This window comes from Lupinus angustifolius, chromosome LG05, assembly GCF_001865875.1.
Source record: "Lupinus angustifolius cultivar Tanjil chromosome LG05, LupAngTanjil_v1.0, whole genome shotgun sequence".
NCBI lineage: Eukaryota > Viridiplantae > Streptophyta > Magnoliopsida > Fabales > Fabaceae > Lupinus > Lupinus angustifolius.
In genome coordinates, this window is record NC_032013.1 from 17,492,881 (window position 1) to 17,507,138 (window position 14,258).

Genomic DNA, 14,258 nt, shown 5'->3' on the forward strand with positions numbered 1-14,258 from the left:
GTTTTGATGAAGACAAGGAGTTAGTAAAAGCTTGAAAATGACTCAACAATCAACATGCCTAGAACTCAATGGTCATATCTAGACAAGGATATATCAATAGAGTTATATTTCTAAGTAGTCTGGGATGTGTGCCTTAGTTAGTGAGTCTGGGTTAGGTAAACCTAGATGCAAGTCTCACAAGCCATTAATATTGACATATCATATTCATGAGGCATATCATCTAGTTTTTTATATGTTCATGCATTAATCATACATATTATATGTGCAAATTAGGCATAACATAATTTCTAAAACATGTATAGGAGTCAAGCATGACATATAAGTAGTTTACCATTTAATCACGTATTGAAATATGTTGGTAAATCGATTAATGTGGAGTCTTAATCGATTAACGTGTCTGTTTTCTGTTTTAACTGTTTTCTATTTTAACTACGTAACTGAAAAATGTTTGTACAGCCAAATTTGTTTTGTATAAATTCTGTTAAACTTGCAGAAACGAGTAGCAATTGCATATCATTTTGTTGAATTCGTGATTTACTATATTGTATAGTCAGAAGAGAGATGCATGTGTGAGAAAGACAGATTAACATGCTTAGTTCATATTATTCATAATGTATTGCATGTAGTTTTCATATGCTTAATCGATTAAGCCCACTGGTTAATCGATTACCTGGGCTGTTTTCCAGAACCAGGTTTTGGTGCGAGAAGCAATAATTGATAATCGCTACACCTATTCAACCCCCCTCCCTGACACCTAACAATGAATAAAGTACATTGAATTTTATTTTGAAACTTCCATTGTTAGTGAGTTCTCTCCTAGCTTCTTGGTTGCGCTAAGGTACCCGTTCTTATCAATAGTTCCTTTCTCTTGTGGCGAACTTCATAAGCCTTATCAAACAATTCCATTGTTTGTGGCGCCATACCACCTCAAATCCCCCAACCATATTCTTAAACACTTACAAACACTTAATCCAAATTTCATCATCAAAACCGTGAGCATTCATTCATTCCATTCAAACCGACACCATCCATACATTCCATAACATCACACATTCATCATCAACTTCCATCTTTCAATCCATCCCATTCATTCCACAAGGAAGTTCTTCAGGTACAAATATTCTACAAGTCCAACCGAATTACACAAAGTTCATTAATCAATCAAAGCAAATAACAACACAATACAAGTCATTAATCAATCAAAGAAGACTTTCACAAGAAACGATCCATCAACAAACACAATCCACAAAGAGGTTGTCATCAAGTGGTCATTAGAGCTCAGTTCTTGCCTGAAAGTCATAAAAAGAATATCTTTATCAAAATAACACCTAAGGCATTGAATTTGGGACAAAGCCATAAGTAAGTTCAAATTCAATTCAAAAGTTCAATTCTCTTCTTCTACTCAATTCTTGTCTTCTTCTAAACCTAATTACCCAAACACACACCAACCAAACACATCAAGGCCGAAACACTAAACCAACAAACCTACAAAACGGTGACCTAAAAACACTCTTACCCTACATACACCACAAAGTCGTGACCTAAAACACTTCTACCCTACAAAACCCAAACAAGCCAAGACACAATCATCCCAAATACCCTACAAACCTATAAACTAAGACACTCAAACACCTTACCCTACAAAAACCACCCAAACCGAAACCCTAACCTACAAATCTACCCCAAACAGACCCAAACACAATCATATACCCTACACACATTCCAGCCGAGCCACAAACCAAATCAATTGATAATCTTGTGAACTTGTCACACGTTATTGGTAATTAACTTGATTACTTGACTCACTCAAGAATCAAAGGAGAAATTGAGAGAAAAGTGAGGGAGTGAAACACTTAAACATTTGAGAGAAAAGTGAGGAGAGTAATATTATGGCTAGTCCATAAGATAGTGGTTCACCATTATCACCAAGGACAGTTGTCTTACATGCTATGATGAACACCCAATTTCAGACTTTACAGAGACAAATGGAACAAATAAGAATACATGTTGATAAGAGGCTGGATGGTGATTCTAGTAGTGTGTAGACCATAGGAGGAAGATGAGAAATAGGAGAGGGAGGCGTGAGGAGGATGAAGGTCGTGGTGAGAGGAGACGGAGACATGAGCATGATATGTATGAGGGAGGCCATAGGAGAGGGAGATATAAGGAGGATGGTTATGAGGGAGGCCTTCAGGGAGGAGGCCGTGGTGAGAGGAAGAGGGAGGATAGGTTAGAAGGAGTCAAAATAAAAGTCCCTACATTCTTAGGACTAAATAACCTAGAGGCTTATCATGAGTGAAATTAAAAATGGAGCAAGTGTTCGAATGTCACCATTATAGTGAGGAGAAAAAGGTGAAGGTAGTTGCCCTAGAGTTTAAAGAATATGTTATGGTATAGTGGGACCAAATCCAAAAGGAGAGAAGGAGATATGGTGAAGATGTAGTAAACACTTGAGGAGAGATGAAGAGGATGATGAGGAGGAGATTCATCCCTAGTTCTTACCAAAGGGATGTGCCCAATAAATTGCAAAGGCTAACTCAAGGACGCAAATCAGTTGATGAGTACTTCAAGGAGATGGAGTTGGCTCTACTTAGGTCCAACTTCCATGAGGACCGAGAAGCTACAATGGCTCGGTTCCTACATGGGTTGAACCTTGAGATACATGATGTTATGGAGCTGCAGCCTTATGTTGAGTTAGATGACCTTGTTCAAAAGGACATCAAGGTGGAACAACAACTAAAGAGGAGGAAGTCTAAGTACTATTCTAATTCAGCATCCAAGTATTCATCTAATACTTGGAATGACAATTCTAAGAAGGAGGGCAATGCAACAAAGGAGAGTGGCCTTAATACTAAAGAGGTCGTGGGGGTAGCCAAGCCCTAAGGCAAACAAACCCTAGATCCGAACCAAAAGAGTTGTGACATCAAATGCTTCAAATGTTTGGGTCATGGCCATGTTGTTTCTCAATGCCCCACAAGGAGAACTATGATGGTCCTAAATGGAGATATTGAGTCTCAATTTCAGGCATCTAGGGATAAGGAACATGATAGTGAGGGTAATGTTTGTACCCTCATCATTGATGGGGGAAGTTGTGCTAACATGTTTAGTACAAGATTGGTGTCTAAGTTAAAGCTTAACACCAAGGCACAACCAACACCATATAGACTGCAATGGCTTAGTGATGTTGGGGAGATGGTCATTAATAAACAAGTTGAAGTGCCTTTTTCTATTGGAAAATATGAGGACATGGTACTTTATGATGTGGTCAACATGGAGGGCAGCCATATGCTTTTGGGAAGACCATGGCAGTACGATAAGAATGCCAACCATGATGGTCATTCTAGTAAGTACACGTTTATGCATCATAATCATAAAATGGTCTTATCACCCTTGTCTCCAAAACAAGTGAGTGATGATCAGCATAGGTTGAAAGAAAAGATAGACCAAGAAAGGAAAGACGCCACGGCTGAAATCATAGACCTTTGCCAAGTCAAAAAGAATGATCGAAAGGATCCTAAAAAGAGCTATTTTGTCACAAAAAGTGAAGTAAAATATGCCTTGGTCATAAGGCAGCCCATGTACTTACCTTTGTGCAAAAGCTTTTGTTTGAGTAGCACGGCTACTAAGAAGTCTACTATGCCTCAATTCTTGAAAGACGTCTTAAATGAATTCAATGATGTGTTCCCTGAAGAAGTCCATAATGGTCTTCTACCTTTGAGGGGCATAGAACATCATATTCACTTGATTCCTGGTGCTTCATTGTCCAATAGGCCTACCTAAAGGAGCAATCCTCAAGAAACTCACGAAATACAAAAACAAGTTGAGGATTTTATGCACAAAGGATGGGTTCAAGAGAGTCTAAGTCCCTGTGTTGTCCTAGTCATCCTAGTCCCAAAGAAAAATGAAGCCTGGAGGATGTGCACTGATTGTAGGGTCGTAAACAAACGGTTAAATATAGACATCCCATTTCTAGATTGGATGATCTCCTAGAAGAATTACACGGGGCCTTCATCTTTTCAAAAGTTGATCTAAAAAGTGGGTACCATCAAATTCGGATTAGGGAAGGGGATGAGTGGAAAACAGCCTTTAAAACAAAATATGGTTTGCACGAGTGGATGGTTATGCCTTTTGGTTTAACCAATGCGCCAAGCACATTTATGAGGCTAATGAACCACGTTTTAAGAGATTTCCTTGGGAAATTTGTTGTAGTGTACTTCGTTGACATCCTTATATATAGCAAGAGTCTTGATGAACATTATGAACACTTAAAAAGTATTTTGCTTATATTAAGGAAAAAGAAGCTATAGGCTAACCTTGAGAAGTGCAGCTTCTATGTTGATCACATAATATTCCTTGGCTTCATCATTAGTGCCAACGGGGTACACGTAGATCCTTAGAAAATAAAGGCTATCCAAGAATGGCCTACCCTAAAAAGTACCACAGATGTAAGAAGTTTTCATGGCCTAGCTAGCTTTTATAGGAGGTTTGTCCAGGACTTTAGTACCTTGGCTGCACCCCTAAACGAAATGGTCAAAAAGAATGTGGGATTCCATTGGGGAGAAAAAGCAAGAAGAAGCCTTCAAGAGGCTAAAAGAAAAGCTCACACACGCCCCAATACTAAGATTGCCAAATTTTGCAAAATCTTTTGAAATTGAGTGTGATGCTTCCAATGTGGGAATTGGGGCTGTTCTAATGCAGGATGGGCATCCTATTTCCTACTTTAGTGAGAAGTTGGGGGGAGCTTCCCTTAACTATTCCACTTACCATAAAGAACTTTATGCATTAGTGAGGGCCTTGGAAACTTGACAACATTATCTTTTTCCCAGAAAATTTGTTATTCATAGTGACCATGAGTCACTCAAATATTTAAAAGGGCAAGGCAAGCTCAACAAGAGACATGCCAAGTGGGTGGAATTTTTAGAGCAATTTCCCTATGTGGTTAAACACAAGAAGGGAAAAGCTAATGTGGTGGTTGATGCCTTATCAAGAAGGCATGCCTTATCAAGAAGGCATGCGTTTAAAAATGTAATTAACAATGAGAAATGGACAATAATGTATAACTATATAATATTACTAAAAATATTTAGCTATTTTGACATTTTATCTCAAAAAACCTCAAATTGAGGAACTTTAAAAATAGACATATAGAGGGTTTTGGAGGGTTTGAGAAATCCTCCAAAACCTTCTCATCTCCTTCATCCAACTCCCGAACAAGGGAAAGGCTTATCAAAGTCATCCATTTCCTTCTCTTCCAAAGCCTCACTCACAAACAAGGCCTTATAGTCCTTTAAAATAAAATTTACTTAGAATTTATTCTGAATTAGGTTCATGTAAAAACAAAATATGACTTTGATGATGCGGAAAACTATTCTGTTTGACCCATTTGTCGGACCAAACCTAAATTTTATACTTGAACATTAAATTTATGGACATTTTTTTAAATCAATATTTTTTGGTCAATACACAATACTTAATATATTTATATTTGAATATGAAGTTTATATTAAATTTATAATAATGTACATTGGGTATACTGCCCAAGCACACGTGCAACTTTTAGTGGAATTAAAAAAGGAAAATTAAATAAAGAATAATGTTCAACTCGTGCAAATAAAAAGAACAATAGAGTCCAAAGCTTAATGGTCCATAGTCATATAGATTAGGAAATATTTCAAGTTTACTCATTTAGTCCCTCAAAAATTGAAAATTTGAAAAATAATCTTTAAAATAATTAAATGTGAGTCAAATTAATCATTTTTAACATATTTTATAACACCTAAAAAATACTATTTTAACTTATATTTATATTATTAAATATAAATTTGTATTTTTTAGGGATGAAATGATATAAAGTGAACATTTCTATCATAGAAAAATATTCCGGCGTATATACACAAAAGGTAGACTTTGTCTCATTCATTAACAACAGAGATGATGTAAACTTTTTTGGATCTAACATCATTGACAATCCTTTACATGGATTGGGAGGACCTATGACTCGAGCAATGATCAAAAAGGTCCAAGAAGCACTTCAGCAAATCATATTTTCCATCATGGAGACAAGTGCAAATGCGGCCAAGCAAGATGAGAGGGCTTTAAATTGCATAAGCCTAATTGAAGAGCTCAAGGAAGGCCACGGTTTAAAGGAGGAACCGCCTTGATCTCTTTAGTTCTTACATTAGTAATTAGGACCCTAAATAAGTGGGAAGTTGTCTTAACCCACGCTAGCTTAGGAATTTTAATTATCATGTCTTAAATTGATTTCATTTAGATGCATTTGTTTAATTAAAGTTTATGTTTTCTTTTAGGGAGTGCACGACTAAGCATTTGAGATAGCACAAAGGAGCAAAGAGATAGAGTAAGGACAAATCAAGGAATCTAATCTACCTAAGAGTCTACACGACTAGAAAGTAGGAGATGAAGATAAGAGTTCAAAGTCACACGGCTACAATATAGGAGACTTGATCCACACGACCAACAAGAAGCATCATTTGGCAAGAGATCAACCTCATCTTCCAACATTCAAGCTCATTAATTCAAGATCTAACAACCTAAGGGAATTTGGCCAAGCAAGGAGAGAATCAAGCCAACCGAATACACCAAGTGAAGATTAGAATAGAAAATTAGATTAGATTAGGTTATTATCTTTTCAATCTTTTTGTTTAGGGTGATTCAGCTTAAGTAATTTCTCTATTTATGAACTGTGCATACCAATGAATAAAGTACATTGAATTTTATTTTGAAACTTCCATTGTTAGTGAGTTTTCTCCTAGCTTCTTGGTTGAGCCAAGGTACCCGTTCTTATCAAGAGTTCCTTTGTCTTGTGGCAAACTTCAAAAGGCTTATCAAACAATTTCATTGTTTGTGGCACCATACCACCTCAAATCCCCCAACCATATCCTTAAACCCTTACAAATACTTAATCCAAAATCCATCATAAAAACCGTGAGCATTCATTCATTCCATTCAAACCACAACCATCCATACATTCCATAACCTCACACAATCATCATAAACTTCCATCATTCAATCCATTCCATTCATTCCACAAGCAAATTCTTCAGGTACAAATATTCTACAAGTCCAACCGAATTTTACAAAGTTCATTAATCAATCAAAGCAAATAACAACACAATACAAGTCAACAATCAATCAAAGAGGACTTTCACAAGAAACGACCCATCAACAAGGACAATCCACTAAGAGGTTGTCATCAAGAGAAGACTGGTTGCTACATCTCATCCATGGCATGGCAAACAACCAAAACATGACCACATAATATGAAGTGAATCACACATTTAAATTTCAATACATCTTTAGTTATTGTAATTTTACATCTCAACCAAAACATTAAAAACATTTTTGAAAATCAGCTTAGAATAGTGATTTAATTGTTGAAAGACTAGATTTAGCTAGCCTATGTGGATACGACAACCTCTTACATTTTTATTTGTTTGTGAGACTATTGAAAGTTTTTTATACATCAAATTGTCGGTCAACACCTACTCTTTTATTTAAACTATTTATTATTTTTGCTTACTTAAATCTTCCATTACTAATTTGATTTTTATCTTAAAAAGAAGAGCAAACATCTGTATATTTTGGAGAAAACTAATTCACATTCTCTTTGTTTGTCATACTTGTACTTACATACACTTGTTGTTTGTGATCATCATCATACAACCTTAGCCCCTCGAGTCTGGCTCATAGAGCAACCCAAAACCCACTCATGTCTCGGTTGGGTTTGGACTCCCTTCATATATGGAGAAAGACTCAATTGGGCAAAGTTCACTTGTCCCACTTAACCTAGTGAAAAATGGTCAAATTAGGCAAGAGAGTGCAATTGGTTTAGGCTAAAAAGAGATAATAAAAAAGTGAGAGAGAAGAGAAAAGAACTCAGCCCGCATGAACTCACAGTATTTGTGGAAATTTTGCGATTGCATCTTTATTCGCCGCTGGATCGGGCTGAAATTTGGACAGGAGATTCACATATCCTGGTAATTCATACTGAACAATTGGATCGGTGAGAAGTCATCCGAGGTGGTAGAAAACCAGTTGTTACAACAACTGTTTTTTCTAGTTTGTCTTCAACTCTTTTGTTCTCATTTTCAAGTTTGTTGCTCTATTGTATGTTGTGTTGTTGAGCACGTTTTGTGCTCCATTTTGGAGACACTTTTATATTCCTATTTTGATCATAGTGGAGTTTGATTGACTGGATTATGCCCGTAGTTTTTACTTCTCATATTGGAAAGGTTTTTCATGTTAAAAAGTTTGGTGTCCCTTGTGTAATCTTAGTTACTGCATTGTTTGTGATTGCTCCTCATAGATTCTGGTAAGCTGGGGAAATTACTATCCGCTGCATATACTCTATTAAAGTTTTCATTGTTATTGTGTTGAATTTCTCATTAGTCTCATATCAGCTGTAGTGAGTAACAAATTTGCATCCAAGGTCTTAATTTAAAATTATGGGTCTGCATTGTAAGAAATGTTTCATAAATGGATATATTGTTTTATTTTGAATGGTGTAACTCTTCAATGGAAAATTGTGAATGAAATGGTAAAACTCTTGAGAAAAAGTCTCTATATAGTGTTTGATGGAAGTCTATACTCATCAGAAAAGACTGTCTCATTATCTCTGCCTAAAAAGACTGTCTCAATCTATCATCAATAAAGGAAGAACATAACAAGAAAGAGAAAGAGATAAAATAGTTTCTCCATTGACGAAGAACAACACACAACATCTAAAAGAGAATCGTGTCGCCATGGATAGATATTACTAATATATAAACATTCTCATTATAGGAAACCTATTAATTCTATTTATATATGGTTTCAATGATAAAACTTTTATGCATGATTATTTTCTTGTTATGAACCAAGGTAACAACCTCTTTGTCGGGATGATAAACACGCGTCATGATATTATTAAAATAAGATGAGAAATGTATTTAATATATTGATTTTTAAGTATTTATATTAGTTTCTTTTCATGCATATGTGGTTAGATTTTTTTGGTTCATTTTTTGTTACATATATACGATTAGATTTTTCTACAGGTATATATTTTAGATGAATGATTATTAAAAATAAAATTGAACAAAATAATTTAGCAGACCGTGGGGGTTATGCATCGATGATATGCTTTTTAATCTAAAATATTTATCACGCATATTTTTTTTACTAGATAATCATTACCAAAAGGACGTAACAAATGTTAAAAATTTAAATAATTCATTATTTCACTAATATTAATTTATAGCAAAAAACTTAAAGTAATTAACATTATGTGAAGTGCGTGAGTAAAAATATTAGTATGTATATTAAAATAATTTCTAAATAACAAATAATAAACTTTATTTATTTAATGATGTTGAAAATATCATATTATTTGAACTAATTGTAGAAAGGTAGATTGATTACATATTTAAGTGAAGATCGATTTTAAGGATTTAGTAGAAAGTATAAAAGCAGATTTATTATTTTTGGTATTATGAAGGGTATTCCCTCCTCTTATGGATAAAGAATTAATTTTTATGACAGTATGTGACTCTCTCTATCAACAAATATCACTCACGGGAATCGAATCATTAAGTTTTTGTTAGAGTCTAATGCGTATTGAAGAATATCATGCAATTTAAACATGGGAGATGATTCCCTTATTCCAATAGTAAGTGTAAAAAACATGCTCGTAGACACACAATAGAAAGAGTTTCAAGTTTAGGTCAACTTTAACAAATTGATTTTCGAAAGTAATTTCAAAGCTGAAAAAATATATGAAGAATACCCTAATTTTAGTTTCAACATGGATGTTGTGTCTTTAATAAATGAACCTATTAGGCGAATTTGTGCAACGTTGTTAAGAGAGAACAATATAAACTTGTATTATTTATGGGGATGTTGCAGAATTCACATATGCTTGATTACATGAGAAAGGAAAGAAAGTACAAGAAGATAGTAAAATGGAAGATAGTGAAGGAAGAAGTGTATAGCAGAATTATCATATTCCACACCCTTTGCCTTAGCTCCTCCCCCTCTAAATATCCTTACTTTCTTACGTAATCCTTAAGGAGAATATTGGGGACACGTACCCTCTCTCCACGCCTGATTTCTTGCCTTTCTGTATTGCTAACATAATTGTTTTCTGTGCCTAACTGTTTCACATGGTCTTCTCTTGTTGACTCACTTTATTCTAGAAGCTCTTGGCTTCTTTTCATTACAATGCTATCCCCTTTTGAAACAACCTTGTCCTCAAGGTTGAGGGAAGGAAAATTGAGTTGCATCTCAACTAGATTTTCCCATGTCGCTTCATTTGGAAGGGCATTGTCCCATTGCACCAACACTTGTGGAATCAGCTTCGATCCTTGCAAAATATGCCTGCGATTGAGTATTGCAGTAGGGATTACTATTGGGCCTGTTTCTGTAGATGTTAGAGGTAATGGCAAATAAGGTTCAGTAGAGTTCCCTCAGAATGGTTTGAGTTGTGAGATATGAAAAACAGGGTGTATTTTTTGCATGTTCTAGTAGTTATAACTTGTAGGCTACTTCCCCGATTTTGGCCATGATTTTGAAGTGCCCAAAATATCCCATGCCTAATTTTTTATTCTTCCTGAGGGCTACTGATTGTTGTCTATACGGCTGCAACTTCACTAACACCATTTCCCCTATTTGAAAGCGGATGTCTCTTCTCTTTTTATCAGCTTGGTGCTTCATATAATGTTGTGCTTTCTCTAGGTTCTCCTTCAACTGAGTTAGAAGCTTGTCCCTTTCAATAAATTGTTCTTGTAGAGTTGTTGGGTCTGTTGGATGAGGAGTGTATCTGACTAAAGTAGGTGGTTCCCGTCCATACAAGGCTTTAAAGGGTGTCATCCCTATACTGGTATAAAAAGCTGTATTATACCAATACTCTGCCCAAGCCAATGCCTTAAACCAAGCTTTTGGATTAGTGTAAGTGAAACATCGTAGGAACATCTCCACACATTTATTCAATACTTCAGATTTCCCATCTATTTGAGGGTGGTATGTTGAGCTCATTGCTACAGTTGTACCCTGCATTTGGAATAAGTGTTTCCAAAATTTGCTGGTGAACACCTTGTCTCTATCTAATACAATGGATTTGGGAAGCCCATGAATCTTGACAATTTGGTTCATGAAAACTTCAGCTACACTTTTACTAGTGTAATCACTCTTGAGGGCCATGAAGTGTGCATATTTGGTTAATATGTTAATGACCACCAGAATTGTAGTGAATCCATGTGAGTTCGGTAGCTTGGTGATGAAATCCATTGCCACATCTTCCCAGACTTGAGTTGGAATTGGTAATGGTTGGATTAGGCCAGCTGGAAGAGTGTGGGTTGATTTTGCTTGTTGGCAAATGAAGCAGTTTCATATGAATTCTTGAATGTCTTGATGCATATTGTGCCAATAGAACTGAAACATAATCCTAGCCTTGGTTCTGGTCATCCCTGAATGTCCTCCAACTAGAGAACTGTGAAATTCATGCAAAATTTGTTGAATCACATGATGGTCATTAGGCACTACCAATCTTCCCTTCCAGAATAATAGGGCCCCTTTTGTAGAATAAGTAGGATCAACATTGGGTTGAGACAAACGTGTATTTATTAACTCTTGAATCTTGGCATCTTTTGTTGTTGCCTGTTGCCAATTCTGCAAAAATTCACTATGAGGTTCTGACCAAGCCAACAAAAGAACTCTGGATAAGGCATCAGCAGCCAAGTTCTCCTTGCCTGGTTTATATTCTATAGTAAAGTCATAGCCCAAGAACTTGTGTAACCATTGTTGTTGCTCAGGTGTTTGCAGAGTTTGATCCATCAAGCTTCTTAAACTCTTTTGATCCGTACGAATTGTGAATTTCTGTCCCAACAAGTAATGCATGAACTTAGAAATAGCTTCAGAGATAGCCAACATTTCTCTGAAGTAATCAGACTTCTTTTGATTTCTAGGTGTCAACTTCTTCGAAAAATAGGCAATATGGTGGCCATTTTGATGTAAAACTGCTCCCACACCACTGCTAGAAGCATCAATTTCTAAAATGAATGGTTGGTTGAAATTTGGTAATGCCAATACTAGAGCAGAAGACATGGCTTCTTTCAATTTAACAAAAGCCCTTGTAGATGACGCAGTCCAACAAAAGGACTCATTTCTTAACATATCAATCAAAGGAGCAGCCAGCTTAGCATAGGACGTAATGAATTTTCTATTATATCCTGTCAAGCCAAGGAAACCTCTCAATTGTTTGAGATTAGTAGGAGTTGGCCATTGTAACACAGCTTGAATTTTATTGTCATCCATAGTGACCCCCTATCCTGAGACTATGTGGTCTAAATATTCAATTTGTTCTACACCAAAAGAGCATTTATATAGCTTAGCAAATAGGAACTGCTGTTGCAGTGTTTTGAGGACAACTTCTAAATGAACTAAGTGTTTCATACCAGGTTGTGCTATATACAAAAATATCGTCAAAAAACACCAAGACATATTTTATTAAGGCATGTAAAAAGACGTGGTTCATCAAGCTTTGAAATGTAGTTGGGGCGTTAGTAAGCCCAAATGGCATTACTAGCCACTCATAATGCCCATGGTGTGTTCTGAATGCTGTTTTATATGTATCTTCTAGTTGTAGTAAAATTTGATGATAGCCTGATCTCAAATCTATTTTTGAAAAGAACTTAGCACCAAAGAGTTCATCTAGTAGTTCATCCACAGTAGGGATAGGAAAGTTGTCTTTAATTGTCACTGCATTTAGAGCCCTGTAATATGTGCAGAATCTCCAACTCCCATCCTTTTTTTTAACAAGGATTATTGGAGAAGAGAATGGACTAGTGTTGGTTGTAATGATTCCTTGGGCCAACATTTCCTGTACCATTTTCTCAATTTGTTCCTTTTGACTATGAGGGTATCTATAAGGACGAATCTTGACTCGTGTTGTCCCTTCTTGTAAGTGTATGGCATGTGTGTGTTCTCTGGGAGGTGGTAAGCCTTTTGGGCAATCAAACACTGTTTTACAAGTGTGTAATAGCGTAGCTAACTCAGGGGCTATATCAGTTGGTAATTCTTTCAAGCCATCTTCTTGTTCTTCTGGTTTCTTGACTTGAATGGTAAACACCTCAGCAATAGCATTAATATGCTGCATTCTTTTAAGTTGGTTCAATTGAGCTTGTGCTAGTGCCATCTGTTGGTCCCCTTGGAGTGTCACAAATTTGCCTTGTTGAAAAAATTTAAGGCTAAGGGCTGCATAATCTGCTACATGGGCACCAAGAGTTGCAAGCCATGTTGTGCCCAATATTAAATCTACCCCTGCTACTGGAAGGAGGTGCACTAGTACCACTAACTCATGTCCTTGGACTTTAATTGGTAGTTTTTGAATTAAGCCTTCTGCAGTCATGGATTGGCCATTGCCTACCAAAACTGTAAAACAAGGATCATACTCAATTGGTAGTTTGAGGCATTGAGCTATCCTGGGTTGTAGAAAGTTATCTGAGCTACCCCCATCAATCAATATTTGGACTTTTATACTTCCAATCTGCCCTTGAAATCTCAGTGTGTCCATGCCATTTGTCTCTTTCATAGCATTGAGGGACAAATGATGTTCCTCTTCTCTTGGTCTTTGTTCTATCTAACTCCAATCTGCTGAACCCGTGTCCAATTCGATTGGGACTTGATCTTCCTCATCATATTGCAGAATCATCAGGTGTTTGTTGGGACATTTATGATTGACAGAGAATTTGTATTCACACCAATAACATAGACATTTATCTCTTCTTAATTGTATTTCTGCTGGGGACATTCTTTTGATGTTGGTATTTTTCTAGAGTGGATTCATTAGTCTAGTAGGTGGGGTATTGAGTATGGGAGGGTTATATTTTTGGTGTATATATGTTTTGTTAGGGAACCTGTTTTGGTAAGAACTGACAGAGAAGTGATTTTGGGTTTTGGGAGGTCTAGAGTGAAGGCTATCTTTTTCTTCATAGACTTTGGCTAAGGAAATTGCTTTAACAATAGAAATTGGTGTGTGGATCATGACTTCTCTGCGTATTTTAGCTTTCAAACCACTAATGAAACAGTCTATCAATGCATCATTGCTAATCCCATAGACCCTATTAGCTAATGAAGTAAATTGCATATAATATTCATTAACTGTACTGGTTTCAGTCAATTTAAACAAGGTTGCTCTAGGACATTCATAAATTGAAGGGCCAAAATCCAATTCTAAGGCTCTAGTAAATTCCAACCAAGATGTG